Here is a 17775-nt window from a genome sequence, read left to right as displayed (position 1 = left end):
CAGTAGGAGGAGAGGCCCTTGATCTTGTGAAGGCTTGATGCCCCAGGGGAATGCAAGGGAAGGGAGATGGGAGCGAGTGGGTGGGTTGGTAGGGGGAACACCCTCATGGAGGCAAGGGGTTGGGGAATGGTATGGAGGGGTTTCCAGAGGGGAAACAGAAAAAGGGGATAACATTTGAAATGTAAATAAGGAAAATATCCAATAAAAGAAAGTGTTTGCCTTTCTGAGAGTTGCCTTGGTCATTGTATCTTTTCACAGTAATAGAACCCTAACTAAGACACTGATGTAAATAAATGTACCAGGTAAAGAGAGAAAAATCAAGTCCTCACACTGACAGGTTAATAGGAATAAAGCTGGTTCTAGGTTAAACAGTGAAACACACCCCAACAGTATAAAGATGATCTCCTCAGGATGTTTACTCAAGAACGTTCTATTCAATAAGAACCTTTCCTTTCGTCATAAAGGCAACAGTTTACCTAGATAGTCTTTGCTGGATTTATAGTTAACTTCATAAAACCCCATATCACCACTGCTCAGCATTATCTACATGACCTGTACTTGAACTTGACTCCAAAGATCAGAGTGCACAGGACCAGGGATGGAGGCCTGGCCCAATCAGAGTCTTTTGGAGAAAGTATAAACTTTTCCTTGACCACCCATCTGGGACACTGGGTTGTGGATATACAGACTTGAAGATACAGATGGCTCCTCTGGGTCATGTGTCTGCCAACACAGCAAAAGCTGTTCTGCAAAAGACAGCATTTGTGAAAGAGAATGCAGCAATGTTACAAAGAGTGTAGGGATAAGACAACACTAGACCCTAGACAGAAAGTGGGATAGAGAATCTGCAGACAATGTCGACATGAAAGCTTCCCATTCCTGGTCCCAGACCGTCAGGAATTTCTGCAGTTCTCCAAGACCTATAAGAGAAGCACATTTCTTCAGTGTTCCTCTACTATGGCCTCTTATGTACTCCTTGGGCTTACTGGAATATAGTTTCTGCTATTTTTCAGCAAAGAGAATTGCAGCCAATTCTCTTAGCAACAATGGGTGTGGATGGGAAAGGAAGAGTTAAGCTTTCTACAAAGACTGTGGATGGACAATTAGTGTCCAAGTTACTTGTTTGACTGTGGCCAAGTTCTAGAGTTTCACAGTTGTGCTTTTGAGATGGGGGAGGGGGGTCTTACCCTGTAGCCATGCTGGGTCTCACCTACTTTCTACGCTTTGTTCCTAAGACCCTGACCTCTCTCACATCTTACTTTAATTATTCGAGCATTCTTCATAGTTGTCCAAAGTCTTTTTCCTTCCAGGAAATAATATGACATTTCTGTAATGTCTTTCACATGGAACTGGTTATGCAGTCCAAGGCATGTTCATATTCATGTGCATAAATTATGGGGAGGTTCTGCTATTACGTCTTCAAATACTCATTCTGCTTCCTTTTCTTTTCTCCTGTGATTTCTATGCTGCATGCTGGCCTGCTTTAGAGTATCCTACAAGACCCTTAATAATGGAAATCAGCATCTCTCCCTATCTCTAGGGTTAATTAAATTTTAAAAATGCTTTATTTTTCTAATTTATTTTCTCATTTGTGCCGAAGATCAGTCTGAATTGCAAACTTAATGTCTTCTCAGTTCTACTCAGAATTAGCGCCTTTCTTGGAACCTGGGCTGTCAATTTCTACTTTCCCCTATCTATTTATTGGGTTACTTAAAAATTATCATACAATGACTATACAGAATTTAAAGGATTTCATTATAACATTCCTCCCATGCATAAGTGCACAGGGATCATATTTATCTCTTTCATTTATTTTCTTACCCCTGCTTATCACTGCAGTTAGCTTTATTTGAAAAAATTATTTGTGGATAAATACATATATGCTGTGTATGGTATGTGTCCAGATGTGTGTACAGGTGAGCTTGCAGCTGTGTATGCTTGTGTGGGTCAGAGGTCAAGTCCAGAGGTCTCTTTCATTCCCTATCTTTGTCTTTTGAGACTAGGTTTTCACTGAACCCAGAACTCACTATTTCAGCTAGACTGGCTAGCCAACAAACTCTAGCAGTCCACCAGTCTCCTCCCATTCCTCAATGCTGGGGTTACAGGTGCACACTGCTCTTTTACACTGGAATTTGAACTTACATCCTCATTCTTGTGTAGTAAGCACAGCACCCACTGAACCATCTCCCTAGAGTCTGCAGTAACTTGTTAATGGCCCAGTCTTTAATTTACCTCTCACATGAAGAACAACAAGAAAAAGGAGCATATGAGTATGGCTTCAGCAGGAAAAGAAAGGGCGGGGCAATGTGCTGGAGAGTTTTAGGTTGACTTTCTTAATTTAGTGATTGAGGAGGAAGGCTCCAGCCCACTGTGGGTGACTCTTACATAAGAAAGCAAGCTGAGCCATCATGGGGGAGCAAGCTAGTTGAACAGCACTGCTTCACTGTCTGCATCAGCTCCTGCCTCCAGGTTCCTGCCCTGTTTGGGTTCCTGTCCTGACTTCCTTCGATAATCAACTACAGGGGAGAAGTGTAAGCTGAATACATCTTTCCTTCCCAACTTGCCTTTTGGTCATGGTGTTTCACTGCAGCAATAGAAACCCAAGGTAGATGATGGTTCCTGCCTCTGAACCGCTATGATCAGATAGCAGCCTCCTGAAATACACAGGAGAACACTGGTTTACCCCAGGGACACGCTACCGATATCAGAGATGGAGCTAGGTCCAGAGCTGGTTAGCAGCTACTGTGCTGAGAGCTGAAATTGACCAAATTAACCACAATTCACTACCCTAGCCTTCCTCCGGGACACTGCAAGCCCTTAGTAGTCCCCAAAATTCCACAACAGTTGCATCAGACAGATTCTGTCAGTCTAGCTGTTATCTAAGTGGGAAGACTGATTCCTGGTACTTCTTATTCTGTGGTTCTTCTAACATAATCTAGAAGGTAACAATTCCAGCCATTGCCTGGGTTACGTGTACTTAGTTTTCAGTACTTTATACACTACAACAAACATCTACATGAGAGGATGATGTATTTCTGTGCATAACTGTGAGGGTGGCTCTCTAGAAGCAGAATGGTTTAGCATTTAGTGGTCTGGTGGTGACCTAAATAAAGTCTATCATTTTACATTCCTGTCATCAATGCATGAAAGTGCTTAATTTGGAAAGTTTTAAAATCCTTTGTTCCCCTAATTCTTAATAAACTTTGCCTCTCAGCTTTATTATACACAGTAGTCTATGACTTCATTCAACTCTGTGGCTTTATTACTAGTTATCACATGATCTGCAGAGCTGACTGTGGTAGCCTGAGGTTGCCTCAGGAAATAAGTGTCTTACAATGCAGTTGGAGTATGCCCAAGAACTAAGCTTCACATTCCTGATTCCTCTTACTAATTTTATATACTCAACTCCTCAAGAAATCTTTCTTGGATAACAAAAAAGTTATTATTATTATTATTATTATTATTATTATTATTATTATTATTATTTTGGTGTTTTGAGACAGGGTCTCTCTATAGTCCTGGCTGTCCTAAAGCTTGCTCTATAGACCAGGCTGGCCTTGAACTCAAGAGATCCAGCTGCCTCTGTCTGTCTCCTGAGTGCAAGTGCACCACCACTGCCTGATTGCCACAAGTTTCTTAGTGGTGCTTTGCTTCTAGATTGGCTCCTTCCACTTGTCTTATAAAGCACAGCACAATCATGGTGGCCATTTACAAATGCAGACCCAGTTACCTTCTTCCCATGTAATGTTTTGGTACAGCACTTAAGTTTCAATGTTATCTCCAAAGCCTGTCATATATGATTCTGCTGTTTCCCTCTTGTATTTGAATCTCCATTCCCAAAATTGTTGTCATTGTTATATCATAACCGTCATCATCATCCACAACAACAGCAGGAGAATCAGGAGGAGGATGATGGTGAGGAGGAAGCAAAGGATATTCAGCAGTCAGACACAGCAGAGTAAGGACATTAAATAGTACAAGAATGGAATTTTTGAAGGAGAATATTCTGGATTGAATACTGCTCAACATTGTCACTTTCTGACAACTGCAGACACTGGTTGTGTTTTGTTTTGAGGTGCTAGGGACTGAAACAAGGTCACTGGGCATCCTAAGGATGAACTTCCTGTAGGGCTAAATCCTAACATAATCACACTGCTAGAGGTAGTCATTGCCCTAATACTTTACCAGACCATATTAACTAATCAACTGTCGTAGGAACTTTGCATTGTTCAGGTTTTGATGACAAAGCCCTAGCTCCACTTATTTGCTTTGAACAAGGTAGATGTTGCTCTGTGAGTAGTGATGCTAAAACACCACTTTGGCAGAGAAATGCAGGTATAGGAGAGCAAAGGATCGTAAAGTACTACAATTTTAATACTATCTCAGTACTGTTGTGAATAGTGTTTTAGTTATTTATATATTTCTCAGCAATACTAAATTTTATTTTGTGTGATTTGGGAAAACTTTTTGATTTTTGCATTCGTCTTCCACAATGTTCCCTGAGTTTTGGAAATTAAGTGATGTGTTGAAGGGTGCATAATTAAATAGTCCCTTATTCTCAGAACAGTGACTGCATTAACTGTTACCCACTACAAACAGAAGATTCTCTGACTAAAGCTTAAAGCAGCACCAATCTGTAGGTATAAACATTAATAATTAGAAGGTAGTCTGACACCATGACCATTAACAATAGTAGCTGGTTTCCTCTGATCTCTGCAGCCATGGGAGTTGGCCAAGTTTACAGTATCAGGTATGAACTCCTTCTAAGGAGTAGGCCTCAGATCTAATCATAAAGTGGTTGGTTACGCCTGTAATGGTCATGGCATTATTATACTAGAAGGCACATATTGCCTGGGGGTCACAGATGGATAAGACAAATGAATGCTTTTTCTCCTCCAGGTCTGCACAGCACTTTCTGGCACTGTGAAAAATAGTTTCAGGAAGGATGCTTCTAGTTCCTTGTCAGCTTGTTTTGGTCTTGCAATCAAAATGCCTTATGTCTTCAATAACAGGATCTTATCCTCTAGCTCTGGTGGCACTGGCCTCCATTGTCTTAAGGGCCTCTGGGCCCCGCCTGACCAGTACTGCATAAGAAGGTGTGCTGTACTGGCATAAGGAGCTTTATTTAATAAAACGCAGCTTCTAGAAGCCACATTACCCAGCCAAACAGAGTAGCTTAGCTTTATCCTTTTTAAGATCAGTATTCAGTGGCCAGGGATGTACTCTGGAGTAGACCACTTGCCTTGCAAGATGAAGGAGTTTGATCTCTAGTGCTAAAAAAAAAAAAAAAAAAAAAAAAAAAAAAAAAAAAAAAAAAAAAAAAATTCAGAGCTTAATTTGAGAAAAATAAAATCAACTGAAAACCTCCTAGAGTAAGAGGTAAGAGGATTAGTTTCTTGGTACTACTTTTGCTTACCATGCATAAGGCAATGGATGTGGCCACTAACACAAGGAGACAAGGGAAGTAGAAATAAGGGCTGGAGAGATGGCCTGGTTGATCCTCAGCCTCCACACTAGGTGCTTACAACTTCTTCTGACTTTAGTTCCAAGGATCTGATGCCTCAGCCTCTCTGCTGCACTCATGTGCACAAACCCTCATATGACAACACAGACACACAGATAGACAGACAGACACACACATACACAAAGATAAATCTTAAAAAAAACCTCTACATAGGTGGCAAAATGAAAACTAAAATTCACCACAAAATAAGATTACATGATAATAACTGCAGTTAACATTAATCTTTTCTTTTCCTGGACACAAACAGATTCTAAGGGAAATGAAGATGATGACATCACCCACCAGTAATGGGAAAAAGTGAAGCTGTGGACAAACACACTATATTTTGATTTATTAAACCTCAAGTGAATGTCTCTTTATCCTCCCCAAGAGTGATGGAGTTACATTAGTTGCCAAAGTCTTCTTTTTTCATTACATACCTTTGTAAATATTGTGGTCGCCCTGGTTTATAGCCATCTCCTTCAGACAGTGTATCAGTGGAAAAGAATCCCTATTCCCAACAATGCTCACACTACCATATGTGTAACTCTCTCACCAGGCCCTCACTAAGCTTGGGTTTCAGGGATTACAGGAGGGAAATTACAGGGAAAATAACAATTCTGAATGCTTCAAGCTGCCTGTTTTCCAAGGGAAACAGAAACACCACACCCTCTAAGTCCTGAGAGAAACAACCTAAGAAGTCTCTGATGGCCTTGCATTAAAGACCAGTCATTTGAGTGCCAGAAAGGACATGATGCTCATCTGGATTTAGTATATAGTTAGGCTTAGGTGGGACTCAGGACCTGACTGCAGTTACCTGTTGTCACATCTCTGTCCCGGCAGTGAGAAACCGACCTTTGCTAGCTAGCATTTAAGGAGTTCTGTGACATGATGATAGTGGCTGTCTGTCTGTTCTCATGCCTTCCGATGGCCGCTGAGGAAGGAAACCTTGGCAGGTGATGTGGCCTTGAATGTTGTAAGAAACATGAACCAGACTAGATCGGAGCTGTTGTCATTTTTCCATTTAACTACACTAGGTAGTTTAACCCCATTCCCTTTCCTCATTTTGCTTCTGTGACACCTTAGTTTTGTTCTATATAACAAGGTTTAGGATTTACTGAAGTCATGTGTTCACTGCTTAGGAAAAAGCAGGCTAGTGTTCAGGAGGTTCTCACGTATGTGGTCTCCTTCTGTTATGCTCTGGGTCTCCACCTGTCTGTCGTGTGCTGCGACAAGGATCAGCCAAGTACCCGGTTCTGCCAATGAACTTATTAAAAATGTCTATTCTCATGTACTTACCTATTTATTTGTTTTTGAGATTCAATCTCTTTGTAGCCTTGACTGTCCTCAGACTTACTACATAGACTAGTCTGGCTACAAACTCACAGAGATCTGCCTGCCTCTGCCTTCTGAGTGCTGTGATTAAAGGGTACGCCACTATGCCTGGCTGGGTTACTTTAAAAGTGGGACACATCTATGTTTCTAAGCTCTGGTAACAGTGAGTTTGAAGTTAGCCCGGCTACATAAGACCTTGTCTCAGAAAACCAAAATGAATGAGTAAATAAATGTATAAAATTTAAAATGCTACACAACATAAATTATATTTTTACTTTAAATGTACTCTTCTAGCAAGAGAGGGGTTGGGGATTTAGCTCAGTGGTAGAGTGCTTGCCTAGCAAGTGCAAGGCCCTGGGTTCAGTCCTCAGTTCCAGAAAAAAAAAAAAAAAGAAAAGAAAAGAAAAAAGAAAAGGGGCCTAATATGGTTAAAAAGGAAGAAAATTAGACTACAAGTAGCAAATGTACTTTTCTTCTGTTGTACGTGTGTGTGTGTGTGTGTGTGTGTGTGTGTGTGTGTGTGTGTGTGTGTGTGTGTGTGGTGGGGGGTGGTTCTAGGATCTGACTGATCTAGGCTGTCTCCGTAGGCCTCTCACAGGAATAGGGCTAAGAGTGGGTCTGAGGAGCACCAATACTCCGGGCACAGATGGTGGCAGCTATGAGTACCAGCTGTTTTCCCAGAGCATCTGTATTTGAACCTCAGCGCCCACTGGAAAGCTTACATCTCTAACTCCAGTTCCAGGGACTCTGACCTCCTCTTCTGGCCTCTGTGGCACTGCATAAACACATATGGTGCACATACACACATGCAGACAAAACACCCAGACACTTGAAATAAAAACTGAGTCATATGGTAGATTTAATTGTAGCATTTTTGCGCATTCTTCACAATGATTTCCGCAGTGGCTACACCACTCTGCAATTCCATCCATAGGGAATGAGGGCCTCTGACTCCAGAATTCCCTTCCAGCATTGGTTTTGGTGATTTTTGTCATTTTGGCTGAGATAAGATAAAACCCCAGGGTTGTTTTGATTCACACTTCTCTAATTCTAGAGAAAAGAAATATTTTCTGAGACATTTCTTAGCAATTTTTTCTTTCTCTTGAGAATATTCTGTTTAAGTCCCCTTTTAAAAAAATGAATGTTTTATGGGTTTTTTTACTCTAATTTTTGAGTTCTTTATGTATTATGGATAATAATCCTCTGTCAGATGGATTCTGACAAACCACTTGTTCAGCTGTTGGCCTTAATTCTTGGGCAAATGGAGTCCTATTTAGAAAGTCTTTTCTTATACCTGTATCATGTAGAGAACTTCTTGTTTCCCCCAGCAGATTCCGTGCTTCAAATTTCACATTTAGTTTTTTGAACTATTTGGAGTTAGTTAATGCTGCGACCCTTTCTCATGTTGTGATGACTCCAACCATAAAACTGTTTCCACTGCTACTTAATAACTGTAATTTTGCTGCTGTTATGAATTATAATGTAAATATCAGTGTTTTCCAGTGATCTTAGGTAACCCCTGTGAAAGGGTTGAGAACCACTATGATAGACACAGGTCAACTTCCGTTCTTCTGCATATGGACATTCAGTTATCCCAGCATCATTTGTTGAAGATGCTTTCTTTTTTCTACTATATGCTTTTGGCATCACTGTCAAATACCAAATGGCTGGAGTTATGCATCCTCATGTTGCAGTTCTTGGTTTGTTCCGCTGGCCTCCATATCTGTTTCTGTGCCAATCCCATACTGTCTTGTTACAATGGCTTTGCAATATTTGTTGGCATCTGGATTGCTAATCCTTTTAGCATTGTTCTTTTTGCTCATGATTGTCCTGCCTATCTGGATGGAGCCTTTTGTGAATCCATATAAATTTAGGATGCTTTTTCTGTTTTTGTGAAGCAGGTGGAGAATTTGATTGGTATTGCATTGACTTTGTAAATGGCTTTTAGTAAAATGGCCATTTTTATACTAATTCCACCAATCGATGAGCATGGGATGTCTTTACATTTTCTAGTATCATTCTTTACCTTTCTTTAAAGGTTTAACGTTTTCATTGTAAACATCCTTCACACCCTTAGTTAGGCTTATTCCTAGATAATTTTATTTTCTTTGAGGCTTTTGTGAATATCTCTTTGGTTGCCTGTTATTAGTGCATAGAAAAACTACTGATTGTGTAAGTTGATTCTATAGAGTGCCATATTGCTGAATTTATCATTTCTAAATGGATGAACCTAGAAAGGATCATATTGAGTGAGGTAACTCAGACCCAGAAAGACATATATTGTATGTTCTCTCTCATCTGATGTTTCTAACTCCCAGTCTTGAGATGACCTACGTGAATGTGAATAACTTCAGAAAGCAGGAAAACAAAATGGGATCATTTTGAGGAGAAACAATATAGAGAGGGAAGAAATAGCAAGGGACAAGTTATCTAAAGGGAGACATGGGAAACTGGGGGTTTATTAGTGAGGGAGGAGAGAAATAAATACAAAAAAAGGTAAAATAACATTAAGAATATGTGAAAAAGTCATAAGTAATAATATTATTAACTTCCAAAAATACATAGAAGTTGATACAAATATAAATTCTCTCAGTAAAAAAGTTCCCATTTGGGCTGACAATGTTGTTTGCAAGGGTAACAGATCATCTAACAAAAATCCCAACACAGGTATGCCCCTTTTTGAGTTGTTGGTCAGGGCCATCCAAGACTCCTAAAACATTATAGGCTATTGCTATTCATCGCCCCTCAGAGGTAGAAGGGAAGTCCCTATTGCTGAAGATATCATGCAGTTTGAACTCATAGCCTCTGAGCTAGAACTGGTCTAAAAGCCTTTTCCTTGGAGATTAAACTTTTTTTTTCCGGAGCTGGGGACCGAACCCAGGGCCTTGTGCTTACTAGGCAAGCGCTCTACCACTGAGCTAAATCCCCAGCCCCATGGAGATTAAACTTTTATGGCTGTAGAAGCTGTGCAAAACTTTCCAAAGAGGAAAGCAACCAGTACTTCTACCCAGCCATGACACCCATGAACCATAATCATGACTAGCAATGATAACCCTGGAAGTGCATGCAGTCATGACACACATATCTTAGTAGTAACCAACAGCTGTCTAATTGGACTTAAGTCATGCTCAACAGAGAGAAATCTACCTGATCCTGGAAATCTAGACAACTATCTTAGGACTAGTAAAGCTGTGAACATTGGAGGAGAATCTACAATTGACAACTTACATTCTAAATATCTGTCCTTATACTCACTCATAGATATGTGTTCTTTTCAACTCTGTAGAGGGGAGTTTCCTTCTCTCTGCAATAGATGGAGGCCATAATAGAAAACCACAACTGACCAAAATGCAGAGTTGTGGAGCACACTCCACACTGATGCGTCTACAGTACAGTTCCTACACCCAAGGCTCTGGGGTCTTGGTGGAAGAGGGGACAGGAAAACTGTAATATTCAAAGAACCAGGGAGTTCGCTGTCAGATTGTGTCTCTTAGAATGTCACCCCAATATCTCAGAAACACGTGCATAAGTAACTTTTATTTGCCGGATGTAACTGTTGTTTTGGAGGCTTACTTGAGCTTATCCTTTCTAGTTCTTTCTGAACTCTGGCTGGCTGGTTCAACTAAGCTGTTTTGGTTCAAAACTCCTCTCCAAGCTGACTGACTCAAACTCAATTCTCTCAGGTTCTCACTGAATTGCTGTGCTTGGTAAAAATGGCCTCTGAATTGCACTGACTGAACTGCATAGAACTGTACTGACCTGAACTTTTCTGAATCCACAGCATTGCCTGCACTCAGCTGAACTGCACTTACTAAACTGCCCTCCACTCCTAACTCACTTTGTGCTGTTCTAAAGTAGCCTCTCTCTTTCCTATTTGTTCTGAGAGTTGGCCTATACTTTCTCTGCTCATTTTGTCAAGTCTTTCTCTGTCTTTGTCTACCACTCAATTAGACATCACTTTCAAATATGGCTGCTTCCTTCTACAAACTAAGTTCTCCTTCACTGTTTGTGATGAAAGGTATGTACTAAAAGCATGTCTGTATTCTACCCAGGATTAAAGGTGTGTTATTCCAGTAAGATCACGAAGACAAAGAAGGTCTTTGGATGTGATCCCTTGCCAGAGCAGCCATGTTGCTAGATTAAAATTCCTTTACAAACATGTTTGACCAAATATAATCTGAACAATGATGACACTAATAAACATGCTAATATGGATGAGGGAAACCTCCAGAAAGCTGATGTGGCTTTCACAGTATACAAATAATTATAGACGACTAAGGAATGCTGAGAATCAGATAACATACACACACACAGACACACACACACACACACGATGCCAGGAATTTGAAGGGGCATGGAGCAGTTAGACAAAGGAAATGTTGTAATTAATTAGAAAGAAAGAAAAGAAGAGAGAGAGAAAAGTAGGAGGGAAGGAAGGAAGGGGGAAAGGAAGTAAGGAAGGAAGAAAGGACAATCAGAATGTGAAAGGAGTAGGGGAGGGAAAGGGAGGAGCCGAAAGGGAGAAAACTGCAGAGATGAAGAAATCAAATACATTCTAGAGCATACTGCCTTATTAACAAACAGTAGTATAAAATATTAAATTAGGAGTTAAAGGGATTGATGGAAAAGTTAGGTGATCAGAGTATGGTTATTATTTAAGGAGCTCTTTCCATTTTATTTGGTGTGTGTAAAACAAAAATAGCCTTATTTTTCTGAGTAGAAATATAAATATTCAGGAAGTATAAGAAGTGATTATAAATAAAATAACAATCTATAAAATCTCAATAAAACTTTGGTTAATTTTAGATATGTCAGCTTTCATATCTACTCACACATCTACGAAGCATTAATATTTGTAATTCTTTCCGTCACTCACTAATATGTCATGTTCACTCTCTCAGTTAATAAGGTTTCCTCTAGAAATACAACAACAACAGAAAATGCCACACAGACATACTCACAGGCCAATCTGATCACGACTTCCTCAGATAACTCTGGGCTTTGTCAAGTTGACTGCTGAATCTAACAAGCAGACCCCACTCTCTGTCAACTTGCACCTAAACACATCACCTTAATCCCTATCTTTTGTTTGTCATCAACAACTGATATTAATATTATAATATAAAATAATGTACAACTTGAAAAGTCTCACTCTTATGTTTAACTGTGGGTTTCTGGAAGAAAAAAACTTCTTTAATACAAAAGAGAAGAATTAGGGAATAAAAATAATCACACATAAGGAAAACCAAAGTCTATCAGTATATTTTAAATCCTGTAGTACTGTGTTAGCCATCTGGGAGTCACTCATCATGTTCTGGCCACAAAAGGTTTGGGTCTATCCACTCGCTTCTCTAGCTTTGCCATCCCACAGGACACATAGCTTATCTTGTAGGCCCAGACCAACTCCATTCCATACATGCTGCTGTCCTTGGTAGATCTCACAGTCCTGGCATCCAGAAAATTGGGGTCTTCACTGCAAAACTGAGACCGTGCCTTCACCATTGGCCTCTTTTGGTTTCCCTTTGGTGACTTGAGTGACCCTGCCATCCAGTGTCAAGCTTCAGCTTCTCTCCATGACCCTTTCATGCCAGAATTACTTTCAAAACCAGTATCAAGTGGGAGACCCTCAAATATTATTGGCAAATTCTGCTGCCAGGTTTGATGTACAGCCTTGGCTTCCCATTGGACCATGGCTTTTGTATTCTGACCGTAAGGAAATACTTTCCAGAAGCTTTCACCTCAGTGGTGTTTTCCTATTATAAACCATATAAGTTTCAGCCTCATCTAACCAGCAATCTGTTTCTTAGTAAAGCACAGAAGGCTTTACTTCAGGAGTATTCACTTCTTGGTAATCACAGTTAAATAGCAACTACAGCTCCTTGAACTATTTATCATATGAACATTCCTGCAAGATTTTTTTTCTTTCCTTTGAAACCTCACAATGAGTCCCCATTGTCAGCATTTCTCTCTGTATTATCTTTCAAACTCCCAAGAAACAGTTCATTAAGCTCTCAGCACTCAATAGCTTTTCTGGATTTCAGTTTCAAAATCTTTTCAATTTTCACCCTGCACCTCCTCTGATGCAGTCAACAAAGTTGAAAAGGGAGTTATAGATCTGAATACCGCTATGCTATCAGACATGGAGATGCAGAGTTTAGGGTTTATCCAGCTGGTTTCTCACTTTGGGGATTACAGTTAAGTGATTAGATGAATCTCAGAAGAGACCTTGAACTTTGAACTTTTAACACTGTTGAAACTGCTATAGACTATAGGAACTCTGGAAGTTGGACTACATGTATTTTGCATTATATTATGTTTAGGTGTGGTCCCCATTGATTCATATGTTTGAACAAGCCTATGGGAGCCAGGAAGTGAAGTGTGATGGTCTGTATATGCTCAACCCAGGGAGTGGCACTATTAGAAGGTGTGGCCCTGTTGGAATAGGTGTGTCATTTCGGGTGTGGGTAAGAGCTTCATCCTAGCTGCCTGGAAGACTGGCTTTGATTAGCAGCCTTCACAAATGAAGATGTAGACTCTCATCTCTGTCTGCACCATGCCTGCCTGGATGTTGCCATGCTCCCACCTTGATGATAATGGACTGAACCTCTGAACCTGTAAGCCAGCCCCAATTAAATGTTGTCCTTTATAAGACTTACCTTGGTCATGGTGTCTGCTTACAGCAGTAAAATCTAACTAAGACACCCTCCAAATAACATGGTCAGGCCTATCAAACCAGCACCCCACTTCTGGTACTAATTTCTGTTCTAGTTTGCTTTCTGTTGCTGTTATAAACATTAAGAGTAACTTAGGGAGTATGGTTTATTTCATTGAATGTTTCCAGGATACAATCTATCACTGAGGGAATCAGGACAAAAACTCAAGCATGAGCAGAGGTAGAAACCATATAGGAAAACTACTGACTTGCTTTGTTATACAGTCCAGGATGGCAGTGTCCACAGTGAGCTGGGCCCCCTCACAGTAGTCACTGTCACTACTCAGACAATTTCCCAAAGACATGCCCACAGACCAGTCTTACAAAAGCAATTCTTCAACTGATGTCCACCGTTTCCAGGTAACTCTAGTTTGTGTTGACAATAAACACCGAGCAGTCTAAGAGACTTCATTGGTAAGTAAAAGAAAGGTCTGAAGGCTCCCTCCTATCATGGGTGCTGGTCACTCTCTGCATAGTCTTCAGTGGCAAATAACTACTATACTCCTTCAGAGCACTATGATAGCCAAGTCTTAGGATATAATTATGCCCACAATAATAAGAGAGAAGGAAAAACTGTAGCAGTACCATTTTCCGTGTCCTAGTGTGGTTAAAATAGTTTCTGAAAAAGACCTCATCCATTTAACCATAAAACTTGCAAAGAAGTGACCTCAGAAATCTTACAACTGTCTCTTTTCCAACCATGTCAATCTTAGAATGATAGTTATTATTATTACTTTATTCCACTAAAGAGTTACTTTTGTGAAAGGAGTCAGAAACATGTCTCAATCATTAAGAACACTGGCTGTTCTTGCAGAGGACCAGGGTTCAGTTTCCTAGTCCTCTTGGAGTGGCTTGCAACTGTCCATAACTCCAGTTCCAGGGGATATGATGTCCTCTCTTCTGTGGGCACTGAGTGAACATGGTAGACAGACATACATGCAGGCAACACATACATACATACATACACACACACACACATACAATTTCTTTTTAAAAAATAAGTTTTTGCTTATTTATAGTGTGCTTTTATAGTTATTCTTTTCTCATCTGGTTATAAAAAAGTGCAAAACACTGTGAAAATGAATTATTTAGAAAAATTGTCTCTGTAATTTCATCACCCAGCGATAACTATTAATAGTTTTTGTTTATCCCTCTTAATCTACTCTTTGAAAAGATGCTGAATTACACACACACACACACACACACACACACACACACACACACACACATATCCCACAAAAGATAATGCATATATTGATATATTGTTTTGAATATTTCCCTTTTTCCTCTTGGTATATCTGAGACAACTTCACATGCCAATCTTAATGGGGTTACTTTAGTTTCCAAAGAGCTTTGCAGTTCATTGTTCTAAATATACAATTAGGTTACTTTTTATTCTAATGAAGTCCTTAGTTAAGAGTGCTTCAAAATACTACCCTGAAGGCTCATCTCTGCACAGAAAGATGTTCTTATAACGGATTTCTTGAGGTGACTCCTGGGTACACGGCCCTGTTCTTTATTGGCTAGTTGTCCTCAGTAGAACTGTCTCTGTTTGTCATACAGCATGCCACGAACACAGTTTCCCTCCAACACAACAGCATGCTCTAATCAGGCTGTGACTGATGACTGCTAAGTATGTGAGAATTATTTGGAATTATTTCTGAGAATAATAATGTTCATATTCCACCTCTATGTTGTCTCAGCATTTCACACTAGGGGTGATAGTACACATTTTAGTGAATACTTCTTGATCATTATTGATGTTGAAAAACTGCTTCCTGCCTTTCATCAATCACTAGTATTTTGTAGTCTCTGAACTTCTAATTTAATGCTTTTTGGGTTTTTTTTTTTTTTTTTGGTCCATTGGTCAGCTGAATTACTTTTTCTTTTCGTAATGAATTTTTGACTGAAAAAATAAATTTCCTTTCAAAAATATAAAGGCATTTATTCATAATTTTGTTTCTAGATTTGATATGCAGAGGCCAGTATCACTCACTATATAAGTCACTTATGATTTATCATTATCTGCGAGTATGTTAAGTGTTTTTCTTTATTATTTCTAAATGTCAAATTTATGTGTCTTGATAGCAGTTGGCTGTTATCTACTGTGCTGAATACTCACCTGGTTCTTCCACAGAGTTAACTTAAGCAGCCTGCAGTGTTGGGTCAGTTTCTAACTTGCTTATGGGGAGTTAAAAAAACAGGAGGCCAAAGCACAGACCTAATTTGCTAGAATAACTGGTAATGAGGAGGCTTGTTGCTCCCTTATAACTTAAGTGTGTACGCACACACACCCTAGGTGTAAAGGTGCACGCCTTTAATCCTAGGACTGGAGATGGAGGCAGGCAGATCCTTGTGAGTTCTATGCAGCCTGGTTTTGCATAATGAGTCCCAGGTCAGCCAGAGATATGGATATATGTATTTCATATGTGAAATCAATAATTGTTTTTGTAGACTGGGTCTTATGTAGCCTATGCTAGATCTAAGTCCATATGTAGCCCAGAATGATCTTAAAACTCCCAGTGTTCTACCTCCCAAGTGTTGTGATTTATAGGCGTGTACTGCCAACCAGTTACTGAAATTATATAATCTAATGGTATAAATATGTAACTAGCTTTTGTTTCTTTAATACAGACAAATTTAATCCAATTTAAACAGGATTGGAGACGCATACAGCCTTTAGTGATGAGAATACCACCCCTATAGTCCTGACAAATCTCTAGTGGTATGCTGGCTTGTTTGAACGTCAATAATCCTGCAATATTTTATGTAAATAAATAGCCTATGAAAGTCACAGGTTTTTTTCTTCCGCCTCTTCAGCCTGCAAAGGAAATGTCCCCCACCCCCACCCCGCCCAACTCCCGCTGATGTTTTCCACTTTTTCTGTGATTAAAAAAAATTTCCCTTGGTAACCATTTTCCCTGGTTACTTCTTTGGCTGATTTTCCACACAAAGAACTGAAAGGCGTTTATCCCAAGGGAATCAGTTCTTTTAGATTTTACTAAGAAGTCAGCTAACACTTTCAACATTCCCTTCTCTTCTTTGTTTTTAAAGAAAGTTCTGGTTTTGTTTCACTTTCAGCGGGAGACTTAAATGACACCAAGCAAAGCTACTTAGTTTAGATTTCCAGGTAAACATGTTTTAAATTTTAAGTTTCTACTGAAGTATGTGGCATGGCTTTAATATCTGAGTATTTTGTGTGCAAATATGTTTAATCTTTAAGAAAATTAACTCTGTACTAACAGACTGAAAAGTTAAAAGTATGCTTTATTTTGTGTAATTGTTTCTTTGCAGGATGATCATTTCCCAGTAGTTCAAATGTTAAGGAATTATGAACTATTGTCATATGTTTAGATAGAATTATGTGACGAGTAGAAGTATCAACTGACTAGAAACTTTAATGTTCTCAGTCCTTAAGTTCTAAAGGAAAATACGTGTTCAGTTAAAAGCATTTTCCATTTTAAGTCTGGTGGTAACATGAAAGATGATAACTTATGACTTTGAAGATATATTAAAAATTATGGATACCTCTAAAGTTTTCTTAAGACAAGTGATGAAAAATTTTAATGGAGAAAATAAGTTAATCAAAGTTTATAGAGGATATTCAATATCTGGACAAATATCAAAGATCAAAAAAACAAAAACATTACTTGATGAAAATGACATTGTGATTAGAGTATCTAGACATAATTATAAAGTTGCTTATTAAATATTAAACAAAATGCAAAATTCTATAAACCACTGAATATCAATCAGAATTGAGGGTCATTTCTTAAATTTTATTTAAACTAGATCCTGGTTTTGTTAAAATTAAGACATCTCTGCCAATTTACTTCTGTACAAATCTATTTAGATCTCTAAATTAGACAGAAATAGGTTCATTTGAATAGGGACACTTGGGCAAGCGGACGATTATAGGAGGCCCAGGGATGCCGCATTCACCTTCATGGGAGACCCCTGGAGATTATCTAGAGTTATGAGGTCCAGAATGAGAGCTTTCATGACCCTCAGCTACTACACACATAACTGTCACAACAAACAAACAAGTCAGTGTACATGTGTACATGATGCAGAACATCAGTGTTACATGTCCATCAGGGCCCTCTGTCCTACTTCACAAATCCCGTGTCACCTGCCCTTCAGCTTACATTTTCATGGCTGCCACTGCTCCTGCTCTTCTACATGACTTCATTATAAGAGGTGACTGACTTTAGGTGCCAATAGC

General features: G+C 39.4%; 2 protein-coding genes across 3 annotated transcripts in view; one reads left to right on the top strand and one right to left on the bottom strand.

Annotated features, from left to right (window-relative positions):
* Cenpp (centromere protein P) overlaps positions 1–17775 on the bottom strand; it is a 175462-nt gene that overhangs the window by 20316 nt on the left and 137371 nt on the right.
* The window catches only part of Ecm2 (extracellular matrix protein 2), a 32596-nt gene continuing 31355 nt past the window's right edge, over positions 16535–17775 (top strand). Inside the window, 1 exon segment of one of the 2 annotated variants that reach the window (NM_001427107.1) lies at positions 16535–16680. The gene's annotated coding sequence lies outside the window, so the exon portion shown is untranslated. 2 annotated transcript variants of the gene reach the window in all.

The sequence above is a fragment of the Rattus norvegicus genome, chromosome 17 (assembly GCF_021556685.1).
Source record: "Rattus norvegicus strain SHRSP/BbbUtx chromosome 17, alternate assembly SHRSP_T2T, whole genome shotgun sequence".
Classification (NCBI taxonomy): Eukaryota; Metazoa; Chordata; class Mammalia; order Rodentia; family Muridae; genus Rattus; species Rattus norvegicus.
This window is presented reverse-complemented; position numbering and strand designations above follow the sequence as displayed.